This window comes from Bos mutus, chromosome 11, assembly GCF_027580195.1.
Source record: "Bos mutus isolate GX-2022 chromosome 11, NWIPB_WYAK_1.1, whole genome shotgun sequence".
Lineage (NCBI taxonomy): Eukaryota > Metazoa > Chordata > Mammalia > Artiodactyla > Bovidae > Bos > Bos mutus.
The window spans coordinates 33,838,523-33,860,697 of NC_091627.1; the positions used below are offsets into that span (position 1 = coordinate 33,838,523).

The following is a 22,175-nucleotide window of genomic DNA, read 5'->3' on the forward strand; positions in this document are numbered from 1 at the left end:
CAGGGACACCCTCTCTGCTCACCCATGCCAGGATATGAGATGTCAGGGGCTCACCAGCATCCTCTTCTAGGAAACTGCCTGGATGCAGGCCCCATAGGTGTGCACATCATGCAATCTGTGCTTGTTTTCTGTTTCTGTTTGGAACAGTTCATTTTACAACCAGTTGGCACCACCAAGTTGACAAAGTGGAGCAGGACCAGAGATCAGAGTCATCTTTTATAGGAGAAAACAGATTGTTTACATTTGTTTCCTCTTAAAAATAAATACCTAAAAATAAAATTAGATGGTGCTGATGGTTGTACAACTCTGTAAATACACTGGAAAATATCGAGTTGTACACGTAGACCCAAGTGTATAGCTGCTGTTCAGTCGCTCAGTCATGTCTGACTCTGCAATCCCATAGACTGCAGCATGCCAGGCTTCCCTGTATAGAAGGTCAATTAGATCTTAATAAGGTTTTTACTAAAAATTATTTTAAGGAGTGTGTCAGTGCCTGGCACATAGTAGGCCCACCATAAATGTTATTAAAGGAATGTATACATGAGACATAAGATTTTGGAATAGTTTCAGATCCATTTCCTCAGGCAGAGAGTTTTGTGGCCCAGGGGGCTCCACCCACTGTAGTTATTCAGCACTGGAAGCAAGGAGGGGAAATCTTGCTGGAACAAGCTGCCAAGTTCTGAACATCAACTAGGTTTTTGTTTGAATTCCCCACAGCTGAGCAGACTGCAAAGTCACCCTCTGCATGGAGAAAGGACTTTCTCAATTCTTTTGGTGTGGCAAGAGGCAGGTCTGGGGGTGCAGACCTTGGGGCATCCTGGGAGGCAGGAAGAAAAAGGGTGGAAGGCCTACCTTGTCGTCTTGGGGACAGAAGGGATGAGGAAAGTAGTGAGGACTCCTGGGTGCTGAGAATCTTGGTATTAGAGTCACCCTTCCTCCAGCTCACTGAAGGGGAGGGTGGTAGGGCTGCATGTCTCTAGAGTTCTGCCTATGGTCTCGGCCCTTCCCAGCACAGTGCAGAGTACAGGTGCCCCAGTGGCAGGGGAGGTGTGACCACAGCAGGGCTCTTGGTGTCCCTGGCCATGCAGGGGACCCAGAAGCTCCCTCATGCCCTAAGGAGACCACCAGAGGGACTGAGAGTACTGAGAGTTCAGGCAAAGGCCTAGCCAGGATGCAGAGCCCAGGAAAGCACTTTCCCCAGGAGCAATGGGAAACCATGGACCTCCACAGTGTGGGTCAGCACATTACCCCAAAGGCTAGAGGTGACTGTCATGCTTTATTGGGCCCCAGCAAAAATGCACAGAACAAACAGGGACTCTTCCCCACAGCCAGTGAGCCTGACTCAAGCACCCTGATACAGCTCGGGGTAAAGAAAGAAGAAAATGAAACTGCTAGTCACTCAGTCGTGTCTGACTCTTCACTACCCTATAGACTGTAGCCCACCAGTCTCTTCTGTCCATGGGATCCTCCAGGCAAGAATACTCGAGTGGGTTGCTACGCCCTCTTCTAGAAGATCTTCTGGACCCAGGGAAAGGGGTGACCACAACTGAAACACTGAATATTTACACAGAGGGACTGGCTCATCCAAAGAGACTGTTTAAACCTGTTCTTTGTTTCCCATTTACATCATCTGCGGGGCAGTAGGGCTGATGTAGGGATGAAGAGTGGGGGACCTGAAACAGAGTAGGGCTTCAAATAGATGGAACATTTATACGGGAAAGAAATCCAACTTGGAAGATACTGAAATATGATTAATGGCAAGTCTAGGGAATGGAAGTCCAAGAGGAAGATCTGGGATTTTTCAGAGAATAAACTCTACCTTGCACACACCCAGGAAAGACTCCATGGCCAGGCCAGGAGAAGATCACTGAAGTAACAGTGCCTGGAGGGGACCTAGGAAGCCAGGGAGAGCTCCAGCCTTGAGGGGGATCCTTGGGCCCTGGTGACCTTCACCAGCCCAGTGAAGGAGCCTGGGCACTGACAGTGGAGAAAGGAGAGAAGAGTGTAGAATTCTGGACAGGCACTCCCCAACACTGCCCACTGCCTTCAAGCAAGATGGCTGTTCACCACACCACATGTCACCTTCAACTCAAGGGCAGTTCTCCTGCCTCTGGGTCCAGCTTCTGGGATGATATTGGGACATGGGCCTATGCTTGGAGAAGACCCAGCCCCATGACAGATGAGCAAGGCTTCCCAGGTGAGGTAGGAAGCAGGTATGCACATGTGGGCACAGTGCAAGTTTGCACAAACCCCAGGTAGACTCTAACTACCTGGGGTTCGTGCCGACTTCACAGGTGAAAGGCACAGTCCTCCCCAAGACTCCCCTCACTTCAGATATGAGATGCAAATTCTGGGGGTTCCCAGGCCATCTGCACTTCTAACTAAGGGGCCATTATCCCCTCAGGTTTGGTGATTTGCTAGAACAATTCACAGAACTTAGGAAAGCAGTATACTGATGTCTAGTATTATAAAGAATACCAATCAGGACCAGCCAAAGGATGAGACACAGAGTGAGTGTCAAGTCTCAGAGAGTCTCGAATAAGAAGCTTGTGTGTCCTCAGGACGCATCACCCGCCTCCTGGACCGTTGATATGTAATACTGACCAGGAAGTGCTCATCGAGCCCGAGTTCAGCATGTTTATTGGGGTTTCATCATATAGGCATGGTTGATTGAATCATCAGGCACGTGACTGAACTTACTCTCCAGCCCTCCACTCCTCCGCAGAGGTCGGGCTGACATCAGCTGGCTCAAAACTCAACCCTCTAATTGCATGGTCGGTCTTTCTGGCACAGCCAGCCCCCACCCTGAGTCATCTCATTAGCATGAGCTCAGACATGGTCTGAACAGCCCACCAGGAAGAGCAAAGATACGCACTCCTATCACTTGGGAAATCCGAAGGGTATAGTAGTTCCCTCCCTCGAGCCACGGACATAAGCCATCTGAATTCTTTATTACACAACACTAGGAAATCTGAGGTGGGTTGGAGTACAGTTAGAGAAATGAAGAACTAGACCCAGTCTTTGTAAAAGAAAGAGACCACTTCCTCCCCAAAGAAAGAGTGAAATTTATTTGGGGGTTAAACAGATTTATCCAGAGGAAGAATGTGGACAGAGAATATCTTGAAATTTAAATCTTTGTGTTCTTTTTCCACCTTATCATGAGAGACTTTTTTTTTTTAAGTCTCCCGTTCACATTGCCTGGGGGAAAAGTAAAATTGTTACAGTAGAGGAAAAGAGCTAGAAACAGCCAATATCCCTTTTTCTTATTAACAAATCAGGCTTTTGAGAATCCCAAAAGAAGGCTGAGGGAAGCAGAGTCCAGAGTTTATAAAAGGACAGAGAAGAAGTATTATGCCACCAGGGAGGTGGGGCAAAGATCTCGCAGGGCTGGGACCACTGCCACTGCCAAGGCTGGGGAGCTCGAGCCTGCAGACAAAGCGTTTGCTCACTATTGAGGGAGCACCACTCACTGCCCAGAAGGAGGAGGCGCACCAGAGACTCATGGGTCCAGCCTAGCTGTCACTCAAGGAGGGGCCAATAGAACAACACTTTGTTTCCCAAGGCTCTGCTGAGCCCCTCTGAATTGCTCAGGTCGACAGACACTCCCAATCCCATTTTCAATGTCCCAGGACACCACAAAACTTCGCAGAAAAGAGGGTGGGGGACCTGGGCACTCAGAGGGTCGAGGACTGGGGAGAAAGGTATGTAAGGAAAGCCCCAGCTCCTGTTCCTTCGTGGGGCTGGACAGTGGCACCCCTGCCCCTTTGCAACTTGTATCAGATGCCCTAGTGACCTGGGTTCCACTCTGACTTCCAGGGCTGCTCTGGGGTCAGGTCTAAAAGAGCTTGATCCATCTCAGAGTCTTGCCTCAAGGACTCTCTGTTTTCTGTCCAAGAATTGCTCTAATGAGAAGCTTCCTCTGCCTTGGGGTAAGCATAGCCCAGAAGTTTAGGGTGACATTCCAAGGTGGGGGCGACCATCCACCAGTCAAGGTGGGAACTGATAAAGAAAGGTCCCCTGCCAGCATGGCTGGGTGACAGCTGTGGGAAGCGTTCTGTGGCTTCTCAGCAGGGCCTGATGAGGTCGAGGTCACAGCCCTTGAAACAGAGTGATCTGGACAAACACTCCCAACTGGGCTCTTCCTCTTTGTCCATCTCTCTCCTCAGCCCCTCACTCGTGTGTCCTGGGATCAGCTCTCAAGTAAACTAACTGCACAAAAATGCTGGTTTCAGTCCCACTTTTAAGGACACCTCGCCAGGACACCCAAGGCATTGTTGGGAACCTCTTGGGACGCTGCCCTGCTACATGAGAAAAAAGGACACTCCAAAGATTCTGCATTCTGACCAGGGAGCCGTCTTGAATTTTTAGTTCTAAATTCCTATAGACAAACCTCAAAGATCACCTCGCTGGTCCCCTTCATTTTACAGTAGACTTGGGGCTGGGCAGGGAACTCTCGCGAGATCCCTTGGGGAGTTGAGGCAGAGTGGGTTCTGGAACCCAGCTCCTTCCCAGGTCTCCTCCCTCCCAACAGGCCTCTAAAAGCCGCTTGCCCGAGGTCATCGAGCTGGTTTAATGAGATCCTATCTGTGGAAATGTCTTGTAAACTGTGAAGCATTATAAAAATGCTATTTGTCATGATTTGTGCCAGACCTGGGATTGGAACCCGAATCTACTGGCTCCCGGGCCAGTGCGTTAAGCCCAGCAATAAGAAGAGGCATTAGACAGTAATTTAGCATTCTTTATTTTTAGAGTCACGCTCTCAGAGACACTTGCTAACTAGAAACCCCATTCCAGCCTCCCTCTCTCTCCCTACACCGCGTTCTGCTTGGTGGCTGGCAGGGTAGGGGTGGCGGGGTGCCGGCGGACTTCTATCTTTTATTCCCTGATTCAAAAAATTATTTACAAATCTTCTAAGATATCTCAGGCACTTTGCTGGTGCTGAGCGTGTGGTGGTGATCAAGACAAATATAGCCCTGGCCTTAAGGAGATTGGCATCTGATGGGGAGGAGCGTAATCAGTAATCGCTTGGTTAACTCTGCAGTTGTTTCCGTGCCGGTGCTGCGAACAGAGTGCAGGACACAGTGACAACGCCTAACCAGTTCTAGGGGTCAGGGAGGCTCCTTTGAGAAGGGGACATTTAGCAGAGACCTGAAGGATGCACAGAAGAGAATCAGACAGGAGACGAGAAGGGTGTCTTCTGGCAGGGGAGCCACCAGGCAGAAAGGATCTCAAGAAGGTGCTGGCAGAGTTGAGAAGGGCTTAAGGGTGGAATGTGTGTCAAGGGCAAGAGTCAGGAAAAGCAAGACTGGAAGAGGGGTTGGGGTTTGAACACACGGGGTGGGTGACTCCATGAGGGTTTATCTTCAAAGCTTTCCTCAGAGCAATGGACGTCATTGAAGGGTGTTATGCCGAGGAATGACATAATCAGATTTTTGTGTTCAAGGGGTCATTCTGCTCCTAGGGTGGCTGGCGAACATGCTGGACGGAGGCCAGCCTGGCTCTGTGGAGGAATGTGAGGAGACTCCTGAGTAACGAGGGAGGGGGGAACAGTGCTGGGACAGGGCAGCAGTGGCGAGAAAGAGCTGGATGAGTTTGTGTGACATTTTCAGGTGGAATCAGCAGCACTGGGGGGGTCGGATGTGGGCGGGGGGTGGGTGCGGATTGCCAGTGGGGACCTTCGGGATTCTGACATAAGCAGCAGGGTAGATGGAGGACACACCCCTTCCCAAGCCTGGGAGCCCCAGTGAAGAACAGATGTTGGGGAAGAACATGACTTTGGATGTCTTGAGTTTCTATGAAGCAGCTTCCTGGAGATGACAAGTGGCAGTTTGGTCCATGGGGCTAAGAGCTTAAAACAGATCTCTGAGCTGGAGACAGACATTTGGAAATGTTCCAGCGTAGGTGATATTCAGATCTTGTGAATGAGATCCTCCTGCGACCACAGTTGTGATGGAGACACATTCTCTGCCCTCAGGGAGCTTATATTATAAAGAAGCGATTAGAGGATGCACTTCTTGTAACGTCAGGATGACTCTTTAGAGACCAGTTCCCTCACCAAGAGTAAGCTGGACAAAATCCAAAAGCTATCTACTTACAGGCAGTTGGGATTTGAAAGGTCAGGATTCTAGAGACTTGGGAGCATATGGAGGTGACATTCGGTGCTACATTTACCCTTAAGGTCTCCCTGGCTCATGAGCAGCATGGGGCCAAGAGACTAAAAACAAGCAGAAAGTGATGGTGAACTGAGTTAGAGAACTTGAGTTAGAGGTTTTGGAGATCTCATAGGGTAAGGAGAAAAATTTGGAGTTCAAAATACCCAGGCAAGTGGGACTTAAGGAGCAAGATGTCTGAGAAAGAGAACAGAAGCACAGTAGGTTAGTTCCCAGTTTCCAGTCCCTCTTCCCAGAAGGCATGTGCCGATTCAGAAGCAGCATCGGCTGGAGCAGGGAAGGCTGAGTGGAAGGCATGACTGAGAGACCAGAAAGCTGAATGGAGTTGGGGCAGTAAGATGGGGCTGGGGAAGTAAACTGGAACTCAAAGGGCCACCCAAGAGGAGGGACTCTAAAACACAACCAGATTCTCAGGGAGAACCCCAGAAGAGTGAAGCGCTAGGAGTCAGAAACAGAGTGAGTCAGAAACAGAGAGCCTTCAAAGTCTGATCACCAGCTTCAAGCCAGCTCATCCCCAGGCTGGATAAAGATGGCCTTCCAATGCTTGAACTGCCTTCCAGAAAGCCGAAGTAAATCCTTTCTGATGAAACAACATCGGTCAGAGCCAAAAACATATCTCTGGACTTCCCTGGTGGTCCAGTGGTTAAGAATCTGCCTGCCAATGCAGGGAACAGGGGTTTGATCCTTGGTCCGGGAAGATGCCACACGCTGTGGGGTAACTAAACCTGGGCAACACAACTGCTGAAGCCTGTGCTCCAAGCCTATGCTCAGCAACAAGAGAAGCCACTGCAGTGAGAAGCCTGTGCAGCACAGTGAGAGAGCAGCCCCTACTTGCCACAACTAGAGAAAGCCTGCATGTAGCAACAAAGACCCAGCACAGTCCGAAAAAAGAGTATCTCTATAATAGAAACAGACCCACAGGTGATCCAGATAGTGGAGTTATCTGATAGACTTTTAAATAACTGTGATTTAAATGGTCAAGAAAATCGATTACAAGAGGGAGAATTTCACCAGAGAACTGCGATCTATACACCAGAATCAAATGGAAATTAAAGTGGCATGGATAGAATTCAGCAATTAATACCCTCGAAGAACAGCTAACATTTTTTCATTCAGCCAGAAGGAAGGGCACCTCAGGGGCAGGTAAGTGCCCTGTGAAACCTCACAGTTGGCAGCCTGCAAACAGGATGGAGGGCGGGGTGTGGGGCTGGCAGGGCCAGCGGCAGCATTCTGTGCAAAAAATTCAGAGAAGGCCAGTTGGAACCACAGTCTGCTGGAATTTGAATGCTGGATGAAGAAATTTGAATCTTGTTCCGCAAAGAGTGAACAGTAGTTCATTCTGTTTGTGTCTCTGGGTTTACTTTGCCTCCAGGGTCAGTTTAGAAAAAGTAAAAAAAAAAAAAGAAATGATGTAGTTTGCATTTTTAAGTTACTTTTTTTAAACATTAAGAAATCAGTATCTGAACCAATACTTAAAACATTTTTAATTGTTTCTCCATCCACAAAGAGCCTCATCTTTTGGGCTATTTTTGTAACACTCCATAACAAGCCTATATTACAGTTTCGGACTGTAGCATTGAACTTTTAAACAAATTTTGGTATTGAGCAAGACCTTTTTCAGCTGGTTTATTTTGTCCTTCCTTTGCTGACCTTGTAAACTACTTAATTGCGAAATGTGGCTTGTCTCAGAGTGCCTCTTAAACATTGTATTCTTTAAAATAGAGATTTTCCATTGCACGGGAGACCAGGAGCCATATCAACATACTCGCACAACAAAGCCGGGCTCCTCACTTCCACTTACTTAGAGACATATGGTTTTCATCAGCCACTTCTCTCTTCTTGGCAGAAAAGCTGGCAAGGGTTTAAATTTTATTTAGCAAATAGCCCATCCCTCTAACACCAAGCCCCCACTCGCTGTTCTGTCTCTTCCGCTGTCCCACCTGACCCTGCCTCCTTCTCCAGTCCCAAAGTGTGCCCCCAATCTCTTTCCAGGAAGACCCAATCAACTGAATCACCCACCTGCCGGGGCTGGTCAGTGGAGATCTGAAGCAGGAAAACAGCCAGAAGGCCTCTGGGAGTTGGAGAACAAGCTGAGTATGAACGGTCTCTTAGAAGAGGGGGTTCCTGAAATTAGATCAGCGGGCCCAGCTGGGAGCTGTTCCTCACTGATGCAGAGAAGGGGCAGCTGATGAGGACGGCTCAGGGCCTGGAGACCACTGCCATTTGGGGTGTCCTACCCCCACAGTGATCCAGTGGGGAAGCCCAGTGCCACTCCCTTGCCACGGTCTCCCCCACCCTCTGCTCCCGCCAGTTCTTACCCTTCTGACATCACTGTGAGGGAGTCTTTGAAACTGGTAGCAAAGTTCGGTGAGTCTTCATTCTCCCTGAGCATCCTTCCCCCGAGGCTGGCTGAGCCTCAATGACATGTATAGGGCCAGAAAGAAGTGCCTGAGTGCTGGTGAGGACGGCCCTAGACTAGACTAGAGGGTTCCCGCCGGCTTAGCACCCTCACCAGTGCCATATTTGTTGCAACAACTGACCATTTCTGCCTCCAAACATACCCTGAATCCATGCACGTTTCTCTACCTATGGAGGCAGAGGCTGTCCCGGCTCCTGGCCTTGGTGGTCTAGGATGTTGGGGTTCTGAGGGGCTGGAGGAAGGCCAGTGTGGCTGGGCCACCATGACGGAGGGAGAGTCACTCAGGATGTGGCTGTAACATTTGGGGGACCAAATTCCATTCAGACTGCTTCCCTCCAGGGTCCAGAAGGCTCTGGAGCTCTGATGTAGACCTGTGAACATTTCTTGAGACTTTGCATCAGCTGGGTGCCCCGGTGGTGAGACTTGCTGGGGCTCACGATTCTTTGGCCATGTAAGGCTGCAGGGGCCCTGGGTTGGAATCGCACACTGTGAAACCCTCAGCCTCATAGAGACAGAGTGACCCAAGTATACAGCAAGGATCCTAGGACTTCTAAGGAGGAGTGAGAATAGGGCCTTCCTATGGTCCCCATGGCTGGTTCTCCAACTTGGAAACAGCAAGGACTGGGAAATAAGGAAACAGGCCTGAGCTGTTTTGAGAAAGCACGTGTATCAGGGTCATAGGATAGGGCTCGGGAGGTGTTGACGAGGGAGGGGTGGAGCCAGAGCAGGGACGATATTTCAAACTAGGCAGGTGGAGCCAATGAAAACATCTCTGGGCTATACTTAAACTTGAGCAGCAGGAAGGCAAAAGCTGTGATTTAAACAACCAACAAAATTATTCCAGCACTTCTGCCTTCCAAGGGGGTGGCATAATTCATATCAAAGGGATGGTGAATCTTTACCTGCCTGCAGAGACTAGCGGAGGAAGGAGTTAAGACTAATAATTTGATTGTGTTGAGGGAAAAGATAATTTTCAAACTGGCCCTTAATGTCTTCTGGGCAGGCAGAGATTGGCCCTGAGGTGGTCTGGGCAGAGGGTTGGGGTGAGCTGCTCCTAGGAGAAATGATGCTGTGGGAGACTGGCTCAGGGTGGGAGGGCAGAGGGGCGGAGGGGGAGTGAGGCTGGAAACATATGGATGCTGTTGGGGTGGGGAAGAGCGAGGGAATATCTGATATTCACCTTGAAGGGGTTTCTGTGAGAAGATGCAACATAGCTCTCCCAGTTGTGTGTGTGCGCACGCATGCCCAGTCGCTCAGTCGCATCCAACTCTTTACAACCCTTTGGATGGTAGCCCCGCAGGCTCCTCAGTTCATGGGGTTTTTCAGGCAAGAATACTGGAGTGGGTTGCCATTTCCTCCTCCAGGAGATCTTCCGACCCAGGGATCGAACCCACGTCTCCCGGTCTCCCGCTTTGCCAGGTGGATTCTTACCACTTGGAGGAAAATGTGTCACAGAGACCCTATGCTAGGGCTACTTTAGGAAAATCAAGGGAAAGTACCTGTGCTTCAGGTTTGTCTTGACACAGGGCAGAGAGAGGAAAACAGCTTCACGGGGCAAAAATAGAAAAAAAAAAAAGAGAAAGAGGGGGAGAGAAAGGAAAGGAGGGAAGAAGCAAGGAAGGAGGGGAATTATAAATAATTCAATAGAAACTGATAAGGGGGGATTGGGAACAAATCCCCTGAAAGTCTTGCAGAAAACCCTGAATTTCCCTCTACTGTGGGTTGAGAGTTTGATCCATTTTCCTTTGGAGAGTAAAGGGCAAGGTGAGGACTTCCTGGTGGTCCAGTGGCTGGAACTCCACACTGTCAATGCAGGGGGCCTATATTGGATTCCTGGTCAGGGAGCTAGATACCACATACCACAACAGTGTTCTCAGACTGCAACTAAAAGCTCCTGCTGCTGCTGCTGCTGCTAAGTCACTTCAGTCGTGTCCGACTCTGTGCGACCCCATAGACGGCAGCCCACCAGGCTCCCCATCCCTGGGATTCTCCAGGCAAGAACACTGGAGTGGGTTGCCATTTCCTCCTCCAGTACATGAAAGTGAAAAGCGGAAGTGAAGTTGCTCAGTCGTGTCTGACTCTAGCAACCCCATGGACTGCAGCCTACCAGCCTCCTCCATCCATGGGATTTTCCAGGCAAGAGTACTGGAGTGGGGTGCCATTGCCTTCTCCGAAAACCTCCTGCAGAATACAACAAATATTGAATGTCCTGCAACTAAGACCCAGTGCTGCCAAATAAATGAGTAATTACTTTTTAAAAAGAAGGCCAGGTGACCCCATATGGCCATAGGACTTGGGCACACCCACCATGGTAGACAGAGAGTTTTAATCTTGTGTGTAACTTACTAAGTGATGGGGAAGAAGAAACTGAGCAGGGCCTGGTGAGGGCTCAAGCAGTCTCTAAAGGGCTCTTGAGAAGATCCATCAACTAGGAGTTTAGAATCCAAGCCTGTTCTGTTGAAGGAAGGCCCTTGGCTCACTGTAACCAAGAGGGTTATGGAAACCCTTGTGAGATCTGGAAGGAAGTGGGCTCACTATTCCTTTCTACACACACACACACACACACACACACACACACACACACACACCCCTTCAGATAATGAAATGGACACATTTAGCCTGTCTCCCTGCACTCTTCCCCTTGATGTTTCTTGAAGTCTCTTTTAAATTATGAATCGGCTCATTAATGGCCAGTTAAGATGACTGAGTGGTTCCATCTATATTTCAGGCAAGCCCGGGATCCTTTTGGCCAATCAGGAGGACACCCTCCTTTCTATTTTCCCTTCCACTTAGAAACTGAAGTCATTCAAGGTGGTGGCTTCTGAGAATTCCCTGTGTGACAGGAAGATGTTTCATTCTTTATAGAAGTAGATGCCTCAAGTCATGAATTGCCATGATCAGGCTCCCCTAAAAGTTCCCCCCAGAACCTGATCCTTGAGTATCAACCTTTTATCTTGATTTCTACAGAGGAGACTTTATCATGTCCTAGACTGTAATACAACCCTGAGAGGGGGGATCCCCAGGGACATTGGTGGGGAGGACACTTCTTCCTTCTAGAGGAGGAAGACCCTGCAGGGAGGGGTCTAGAAACCATCTCAAATGTCAAATGAAGATATTGAGTCTAAGGAAGAGAAAGTCAGGGAGAACACACAACTATCAGTGAGAATTCTCCCTTATGAGCAAGAGAAATGTGGCATATTTGGTTAAATAAGAAAAAAAAAATATTGGTTCATGTGAAAGAGAGGATTGTGTAGGCTCCTAGAAGATGGCAATCAGCTCTGTCCTACTCAAACAGAATAGGTTCCCCCACAGGAAAGAAGGGGTCTGTTACCACAGGAGGATACGAGAGGTACTGGCCAGACAAAATAGCACAAGTCCACCCCAGCTGACTACAAATTTATGAGATATGCATCTGGGTTTTTTTCTGTATAATGCAACTTTGATCACATCACCATCTTGCTCAATATCCTTCAGTGGCTCACCAGCATCTACAAGATAAAGTCCAATTTCTTCAAATGACTTACAAAGCCCTTCATGCTCTGCCCCTGGTTCCCTGCTCAGCTGCACCTCCTACCACTCTGCCCAGATCTCTCCCCAAGTTACCATTACACCCAGAGCCAGGCAGATATTGGTCCCTCTGCCTAATACATGGGCTAAGCTCTTTCCTAATTCTCTGCTGCTGCTGCTAAGTTGCTCCAGTCATGTCCAACTCTGTGCGACCCCATAGATGGCAGTCTACCAGGCTCCCCCGTCCCTGGGATTCTCCAGGCAAGAACATCGGAGTGGGTTGCCATTTCCTTCTCCAATGCAGAAAAGTGAAAAGTGAAAGTGAAGTCCCTCAGTCATGTCTGACTCTTAGCGACCACATGGACTGCAGCCCACCAGGCTCCTCCATCCATGGGATTTTCCAGGCAAGAGTACTGGAGTGGGGTGCCATTGCTTTCTCCGTTCCTAATTCTCTACATCACAGCAAAACACAAGTCAACAGCATTGCCTGAAATCTTAGGGAGGAAGAGAAGTACATACCGGAAAGCATCCTATCATTGCCCTCAGAATTGACTCTCCTCCCACCCTCAGGCACCTTCTAAGTATCCCTCTTCCTTGGAGTTCAGGTCTAAGCAATGACCCCACCCTCATCCCAGCTCTTGAAAGTAGTTTTTCCCCTCTCACTCCCAGCTAAGAGCTGCCTCCCAAGACCTCTTGTCCTGCCCCAGAATTTGCCTCTTCTATACATTACTGGCAATAGGAATATCAAAACAAAATATCTGCCAGAACACTTTCCAAAAGTCAGAATGGTCAGGTTAATGCAACGCTTTGAGAGGGACGCCAAGTCCCGGGTCTAGGTTGGGCTGCGCCAGGCCCTCCCGGTCGCGTTTCTTTGCACAGTTGCTTTCTCCAGCCCAAGTTGAAGAAGTGAGCACTTTTCTCCCACATTCTTCTCCATCTCAGCTCCTTATCTTGTACAAACAACTGATCCCAGAGTAACACACACCACTTTGCAAGAACACACCAGCTTCAAGCATAGTGTAGTCTGATTCCAAATTAGGAGATGGTGGTGCTCTAAACAAAACAATGCTCAGAGGCAGACTTCTACAAATCATTCAATGTATATTACTAAAGAGTATTAACATTTTAGATTAAGAAATCTCCTTTAGGGCCCCGTAAGTGTGTTCCCATTCTCGCCAAGAATGATAGATTTTTGCTTTGTATTAGCATAACTAAAAGGGCCTACTCAGCTGGGCATTTGAAAACAAAGGAACATCTTCCATAAATCAAATTTAAATCTCCATCCTAAAAGACAGGTAGTTTGCAATCCTAAAATTTCATTTTTTTCCAGTTTAAAAGCAAATCCAACTTATTATAAACTCATTATAAATTATAAAATGTAATTTTATAATTCCAGGACAAAATGTAATTTTATAATTCCAGGACAAAGGACAACAAGGAAAGAGATTTGGTGAAGACTGATTTCAAAGTTTTGTCAAGGGAGCCATATCAAGACATCCAATAAAAACATACAAATGAACAGATGTGGGAATTTCCCAGACCTGCTCCAAACAGTGAAACATTGCATAGTTATTTTAAATTTTATTTTAAAGCACAGCTAAACTCAAAAGCAAAAAAAGAAAATTTCTAGACACCAGAAATGAAACACAAACCTAAAGCCACAGAGCATCAGAAGGGACAAACCCCAAAAAGAGTAGATGGAAGCAATAGTGAAATCACCCCAAGAGAAGCCTTAATAATGCAGGGAGCACTTATAGGACTCTTGTGGAAAATAACCCCTGTTAAAGATGAGCTCACAGACAAAAACTACAAAATTATATGTGAGGAAATCCAGTGCCAAGATGGATATTCCACTGACCCAACAAATGGGTTAATTAACACCAGAGGAACTAAAGACTAAAAAAAATGATCTGAATGGTGACTTAAGAGTTTAGAGTGATAAAGAAAGGCCTATATAATAAGAGTAGAAAATTATGAAATAATGACAAGAGGATTTGCAATATTGGTTATAACTGTGAGTTGTACGTTTCTCTTTGCAGTTGTATTTCAGTTCATGCATTTTGAAGTTTTATGAAGTGCATATACACTTAGAATTACTATGTTCTCTAGGTAAATTAATCCCTTTATCACTATGAAATAACTCCTTTTATCCTTGGAAATAGTCTTTGCTCTGAAATCTACTTTGTCTGATATTAATATAGTCACTCCAGCTTTCTTTTGACTAGTATTAACAGATTTAGGTATATCTTTATCTAACCTTTGGCCACCTCATGCGAAGAGCTGACTCATTGGAAAAGACTCTGATGCTGGGAGGGATTGGGGACAGGAGGAGAAGGGGACGACAGAGGATGAGATGGCTGGATGGCATCACTGACTCGATGGACCTGAGTCTGGGTGAACTCCGGGAGTTGGTGATGGACAGGAAGGCCTGGCGTGCTGCGATTCATGGGGTCGCAAAGAGTCGGACACGACTGAGCGACTGATCTGATCTGATCTGATCTATCTAACCTTTCACTTTTCCAAAAAATCTTTTTATTCATTTATTTATTTTGAGGGGTTGTTCTGGGCCTTTGTTGCTGCACAGGCTTTTTCTCTAGTTGTGGCGAGTGGGCCGCTCTCCAGTTGCGGTGCACGGATTTCTCACTGCGGTAGCTTCTCTTACTGCAGAGCACACGGCTCTAGGGCATGCAAGCTTCAGTGGTTACCACGCATAAGCTCAGTAGCTGAGGCTCCCAGGCTCTAGGGCACAGGGTCAGTAGTTGTGGTGCGTGGGCTTAGTTGCTCTGCCACATGTGGGATCTTCCCAGACCAGGGATTGAACCGGTGTCTCCTGCACTGGCAGACATATTCTTTACCACTACCCCCAGGGAATCCCTAACTTTACACTTTGAACCTATTATGGATATAATTAAAGTGAGTTTCTTAATATCAATTGGGTCATACTTAAAAAAAAAAAATCTCATAATCTATATTTTTAAATTGGGACATTTAGACTATTTACACTTAATGTAAATGTTGTTGATATTGTTGAGTTTAAATCTACTATTTTGCTACTTGAGTTCTATGTGTTCTGTCTGTTCTTTGTTCTCAATTTCCACTTTTTTGAGCTACTTACTGTGTTTTGTGATTCCATTTTATCATAGATCTACTTTATTCATAGGATATTATGTGCTATTCATTTTACCATAGGTCTACCTCCTTCTTTTTAACTCCGGTGTAATATTCCATAATGTGGATGTATCATAGCTTATTTAACTATTAATAGGAATTTAAATATTTTTTCAATTTTTAAATATTACAAAAAGTTCTGTTAATTAACATTTTTATGTATGTCTCTTTGTGCTTTGAGTATCTCTGTATAATCAAGTTCAGAAGTATAATTTATAGGTCAAAGGATATGTATTTTTTCATTTTGATGGAGTCTGTCAATTTGCCCTCCAAAAAATCTGTATCAATTTGTTCCACCAACAAAGAATAATTGCTCACCTCCTTGGCAACCCTAGATAGAATTTTATTTTATTATTTTTAGTCATTCTATTGGAGGATGTTGTCAGTTATTATTATTTTAAATTTCCATGTCTCTGTTTTTTTATAATATTAAACATATTGACATCTATTCATTGGACATATGTACTTCTTCTGTGAATTGTGTATTGTTATCGTCAGAGTTGTGTTCCCTCGCCCCCCACCCCCTGCACCTGCAAATTCATATGTTGAAATCCAAACCGCTAGCATCTCAGATGTGACTATATTTGGAGACAGCGCCTTCAAAGAAATAAGGTAAGATGAGGTCATTATAGGAAGAGATTAGGACACAGACTTGCGTGTGCTCAGAAGGATCATGTGAGGACACATAAAGAAGGCAGCCATCTGCAAGTGCAAGGAAGAGGTTTCAGAAGAAATCAAACTTGCCAACATCTTGATCTTGGACTTCTAGCCTCTTGAACTGCAAGAAAATAAATTTCTGCTGTTTAAGCCACCCCATATGTGATAATTTCTTATGGCAGAGCTAGCAACATACACATAATCGTGTGACTATGAATACATGTGAATATACACATATTCATATATCTTGCCCATTATTCTCTTGAGCAATGTATCTTCTTATTGCTTTATAAGAGTTCATTATATATTTATTTTATTATGTATATAAATATATACATACACACATATATGTAAAATAGCCTTTTGTCTAGAGTGACCACATAATGTATCACTCAAGCCAAGAAGACACCTTGAGACTAACAAATGCTAAAGCAGATGGGACACCATGACAGCAGGTATAAACAGAGCCAAAGTTTTTAACTGTAAAAGCCATCCTGAGAAAACTAGAGTGTTTGGCCACCATACTATGATCTGTTATATTTACTGCCAAGTATATTTCTCCAAGTATATTCATTACTTTTAAAATTTTAATAGACTTTATTTTTAGAGCAGTTTTAGGTTTGCAGAAAATTTGAGCAGAAAGGCTCCCTATTTATTAACATCTTGCATTAGTATGGTAATTTGTGACACTTTATGAACCAATATCAATACATTTAATAACTAAAATGAATAGTTTACATTAGGGTTGGCTCTCTGTGTTGCATAGTTCTATGGGTTTTGACAAATACATAAGTCATGCATCCAACATTACAGTACCATACAGAAGAGTTTCACTGCCCTAAAAATGCTCTGCACTCCATCTATTAATCCTTCCCTTCCTCCCTCAGAACTTCTGACAATCACCGATTTTTTTTACTGTCTCTATAATTTTGCCCTTTTCAGAATATCATACAGTTGGAATCATATAGTATATAGCTTCTTCCAGTTAACGATACGCATTTAAGACTCTTCCATGTCCTTTCATGACTTGATAGCTTCTTTCTTTTTATTACTGGATAATATTCTATTGTAAGGATGTACCCTAGTTTGTTTATCCACTCACTTATTGAAAGATACTAATATCAGGGTTTGTTTCCAGTTACTGAGTTAATGAACAAAGCTGCTTTAAAGGTTTATGTGCAGGTTTTTGCGGTTTTGAACTCATTTGGGTAAATACCTAGGATTGGGATGGATGAATTGTACAATAGCCTATGTTTAGCTTTGCAAGAGACCACCAAACTGTCTTCCAAAATGACTGCCCCACCTTGCATTCCCACCATCAGTGAATGGGAGTTCCCACGTCTCCACATTCTCGCTAGCATTTGATGTTGTCAGTGCTTTGGATTTTAGTTTTAGAAAAAGTCTGAAGCTTTTTCTACCCAACCTTCTTTCCTTCTTCCTTTCCTTTCGCAGATGTCACATCTAAATTATACTCTGAAGGTTTTCCCTACATTCCTGCTCCTTTTCCGCTTTATCTTTTACATGCATTGTCCTAACAAATTCCCTGGCCTTCTAACTCTATCTTGATGTCTACTTCCTAAAAGATCTAAGCAGATACAGCTCACATGAAACTTTGAGACACCTAGAGAAAAAGGCAGCACAGCCTCCGTTTTACTAGCACAGATCCTGGCAGAGATGGTGTAGTTTTAGAATAGCATCCATGGCAAAAACTTACTACTATCTGACAGCTTCCAGACTGCAGCAATGACATCTCTTCAGTGGCTCACTTCTGCACTGACTTTGGAAGTTATTCTGGTAAGCTCATCCTAAAGTCTTTTCCTCCAACACTCCTTACATTTCTGGCAGCTATACATAGATTCCATAAATATCTTTCTGATTTAGAATAGTAAAATGAATTCTCTTTTCAGAAAGTAAAACCAAACCCAATATACTATCTAATTTAATTTCTTCCAAAGTGGGTGATCTATCGTCTCAAAACCATTCTTGAATACTCAGTCTTTTCCTAATGATTTAAAATGCTCTTTTCTCATACACTAGATTTCCATGCATCTATTTCTTTACTCTCTTCCATTGATTAGATTATCTGTTCACATAGCAGTATCCCTCTGAATTGACCATTTTATCAACGTCAGTCACTCAGTCGTGTCTGACTCTTTGTAACCCCATGGACTGTAGCCCACCAAGCTCTTCTGTCCATGGAATTTCCCAGGCAAGAATACTGGAGTCGGTTGCCATTTCCTTCTCCAGGGGGTCTTCCTGACCCAAGGATCAAATCCGGGTCTCACTTTATAACAAATGTTTATATGTGGAAGAGCTTTTTCCTTCTTGTTCTTACTGTGTCAAAATTCACCAGGCTATTCTTATTCATTTTTCCTCCTTCTAGTTGACTTTTAGAACTTGCTTGTAAATTTCCATTTTTAAAACCTTATTAAGTTTTTATTGGGATTTCCCTGAATTTATAGATTAATTTGGAAAGAATTTATGTCTCTACAATATTGGATCTTCACCAGGATTCATTTGTATTGGGGACTAGCTAAATGGCTTGGGAGTGGGCCTAAAACTTGAAGGCTCAGGCTGTATCAGATAATTAACTGAGTAGCTCATAGGTATCTTAGAAAGAGCAAGAAAAGTATTTCAGAATGGTGGGAAAGCAAGACAGGCCACCTGGAGTTAAGGAGTGGTTTGACGATGATATATTAAAGGATAAATAACTATCTCATATGTAAAGGGAAGTACTTTAGGCCATATACTTGGCTGAGGGAGGGACTCTGGAGACATTAAATTCTTCCATGTGCTGATATAAAGGCCCCCAAATCCTGGATGGCATCAAGATGGGACCAAAGGGGAAACAACACTGAGGATTCCGGAGAACTTGAAGCCAGGGGACAATGGAGGAAAGGTCCTGTTTCTGGTTTCTTGGAGACCAGGATAATGGATGGTTCTTCTGTATCAGGCAGATAACATGGAAGAACAAGGTGGGCCTGGTAAGGGAAGACAGTCTTCTCGGAGAGTCAGGAAAAGAAGAACAGCCTTGGAAGAGACTGGATATGGGCTGGATCAAGGTTTACAGAGTTGAGACATCCCTGTGCAAGATTCATCTGCAGTGGTGACCACAGATGAGTCCTGTGTCCAATTGGCAAGAGTAGAAACTCCTACTCTTCTTGATTTCAATGGCTTGCATGTGTATTATTATTACTGAGTTACTGAAAGCAGAGAAAGAGGATTCATGGGTGTTATATCTCCTCCTCAGAACCAGAGTTTCAAGCCCTGGCTGATGGGAGATAAAGTGTCAGAGAAGGCAAAGTGCTAATCTGACACCTGCTCAGAGGTCTTCTACTGGAATGTTCTCCAGAAGTCTTCCAGACTGAGCCACAGGCTTCTGGAGCAATTTGGGTCCCTGGGGTCCCTGCAGCTGATGCTGAGCTCCAAAATGGACCTTTCCTCTTCTACCGTTTTATTAAAAAAAAAAATCACATCTGGATAATCCTTCAGAGTTTATATTCATTATCTCATTTGGCCTCCTAAAGACACGATAATTTAGACGTAGTTACAACTACTGATTGGCAGACTCAGCCTTAGAGAGATTATTTGACTCACCAGAGGGCACAAAGCTACTAAGTGACAGAGCCATTTACTTATTCAGCAAATATTTTCTGAGGCCCTACTGTGTGTCCAACATTCTGGAGACCCAGAGCTGAAAAAAACCTTTCCAAGTTGTCAGGGAGGTCCCAGCCTAGTGGGCAGACAGGCTTGTGAACAGGCAAATTTCCGTGATGCTGGGAAAGATTGAGGGTAAGAGTAGAAGGGGGCGACAGAGGTTGAGACGGTTGGGTGGCATCACTGACTCAGTGGCTATGAGTTTGAGCAAACTCCAGGAGATAGTGAAGGACAGGGAGGCCTGGCGTGCTGCAGTCCATGGGGTCGCAAAGAGTCTGGCACTACTTAGCGACTGAACAATTGCCTCACTGGTGGTCATGACCATTACAGAGGTTACACAGAAGCAAGCCCCCAAGAAGTCCTGCGAGAGTCTTCACAGACATAGAGGCAGCATTTGAGCTGAGACTTGAAGAATGACTAAGAATTTTCCAGGGAGAGCAGTGGAGAGGTTGTGTTTTAGGAAGGAACAGCAGGGGCAGAGAGGCCCAGCATGAGAGGACGGGGAAGGCACGGGAAAAGCGCAGCTTGCTGTGGATCACAGAATCGCACGGCAGCAAGGCGCGGTGGAGCGGGTCTAGAGGCAGGGCGTTCATTCCATGGCTAATGTGTGCACCAGACACTACCCCAGCAAAGCACATACTAACCCACGGCGTCGTCCCCTGGTCTAGGCTGCGACCCCTCCCGGCAGAGTTCACACCCTGAGCCCCGTGGGATCAGGCTGAGGCTACCCCTGTCGGACTTCGTTTGTGTCCTCCCTTCCCCACCGCCACACACTCTGAGACCACACTTTTGACAAATCCTCTTTTCCTGGGGATTGCACCTAGGGAGCCACCCCAAACACCTGCTTTATTATTTTCAGTCACTTATAAGAACCTGACACCATGCTATGTATTTTTCACAGTCCATCCCCTTCCACTAGAATATAGGCTCCACGAGGGCAGGGACCTGACCCATCTGATTCCCTGTGGTTTCTCATGCCTGGAAGGGTGCCTGGCATATAGTAGGTACCCAGAATATCCCTTGCTGAATAAATGATCTCAGTGAATTCTCACAATTACCCTGTGAGGTGAAAATTATCATCCTGTTTTACAAATGAGGAGACTTGCCTAAGTGACACAGTTCACAGCATAGCCAAGGATTCTGAACTCTGCCTGTGCGACTCCAGACCAAAGCTTACACTGTAAATCCAAGCTCGTGTTTACAATCTCCAGGACATTCCAGGCTATTTCCTACCTCTTCAGTGCTACTGAAGCTGCTTTTTTTTTTTTTTTGCAAAGAAATGTCCTTTCTCACCCCCCCACACCCTTCCTCCACAAACACAATTGATCTACGCAGTGCCCCTCGAGCCGCTTTGGCCTCTGGACAGCTTCCATCAGGTGGCTCGTCCTCATGTTTGTTTCTGCTTTTTCTTCTGTGCAGTTCTTTAGGGTAAGACCTTGCCACATTCATCTCTGCTTCCCTAGCACCAAGTGGGGTCCTTGCAGAAGGCTAGCAATCTGTGAATATTTGTTAAATGAAAAGAAGGTAAGGGAGGGAGGGAAGGAGGAAGCAAGAGGGAGGGAGGAAGGGAGAGATGGAAAGAGGAAGGAGGATGTGACCAGGGCAGTGGGGATTTCAGAGCCAGGTCCAGCCCTGGTCCATTAACACCAGCACTGTGCTGCACACAGAGGCCAGAGGTCTGCCTGCCTCTGGGAGTCTCTGGTTCTTCACTGTTTGCTGATTGGCAAAATGTCAGCATGCACAGGACAGTTTCACATAACTTGATGTTAAAGGCAGAACAAATCACATTATTTGTACATGCCCTCTCCCCAGAATGGATACATGGTCGTCTCCCTAACAGCCATCCCATCCCCTTCATACTGGGCATCAGCCGTGCTGTCTGGCTAGGACAATTCCACCCAGGCTCAGGGGTCTACAGGCAGTTGGGTCCAGTGGAGAGAGATGTAGATGGGGAATCCAGAGATCTGGGAGCCCAATTCCATCTGGGCCAAAATTGGCAAAGTGACCCTGGGAAGGTCCTTCCCTTCTCCGGGCCTCTGTTTCCTTGTCTGTGACATGAGGGACCTGAACTGTCTATAGGTGGTCTCTAACTTTCCTTCTGGCTCTAGAATCCCCGTATTTCTAAGACTCTAAATTGCCCAGTGCAGTAAGGCAGTCAAGGGTAGTGGCCAGGGCCCAGGATGAGGAGCGTAGATATCTGGGTTCAGAACCAGGCTCACCTCTTAGGATCTCTGTGCTCAGTCCCTAAGGGCCTCAGTGTCTTCAGCGATATGATGGAAGAAAATTCCTCTTGCCCAAATTACTCTCCTGAGTGAATAAAGGGATCAAACATGATAAGGATGAAGAAAAGATAAGACATTTACTGTTGCTGATCATTTGTATTGGCTCCAATCCAGACATGGTGGTAAGAACTTGACAGACTTTATCTGATTCACTCTTCAGTCCTATAGGGTAAGGATTGTCCCCAGGGATAATCTGGGACATGCTAACCACCAGCCCTCTGGGGAGCAAAGCCCTGACTTGCAGGTTTGCTCATTTCTTTGGTGTAAATTGGGCTTCCCTGATGGCTCAGACGGTAAAGAAGCTGCTGGTAATAC

The 22,175-nt window shown here is 45.9% G+C and overlaps 1 protein-coding gene across 6 annotated transcripts in view; it reads right to left on the reverse strand.

Moving 5' to 3' along the window:
* The window catches only part of CIB4 (calcium and integrin binding family member 4), a 103,819-nt gene that overhangs the window by 57,950 nt on the left and 23,694 nt on the right, over nt 1–22,175 (reverse strand). For 5 of the 6 annotated variants that reach the window (XM_070379249.1, XM_070379247.1, XM_070379245.1 and 2 more), the window contains exon 3: nt 21,798–21,885. The exons of the other annotated variant lie outside the window; for it this stretch is intronic. The gene's annotated coding sequence lies outside the window, so the exon portion shown is untranslated. The remainder of the gene's footprint in view (nt 1–21,797; nt 21,886–22,175) is intronic. 6 annotated transcript variants of the gene reach the window in all.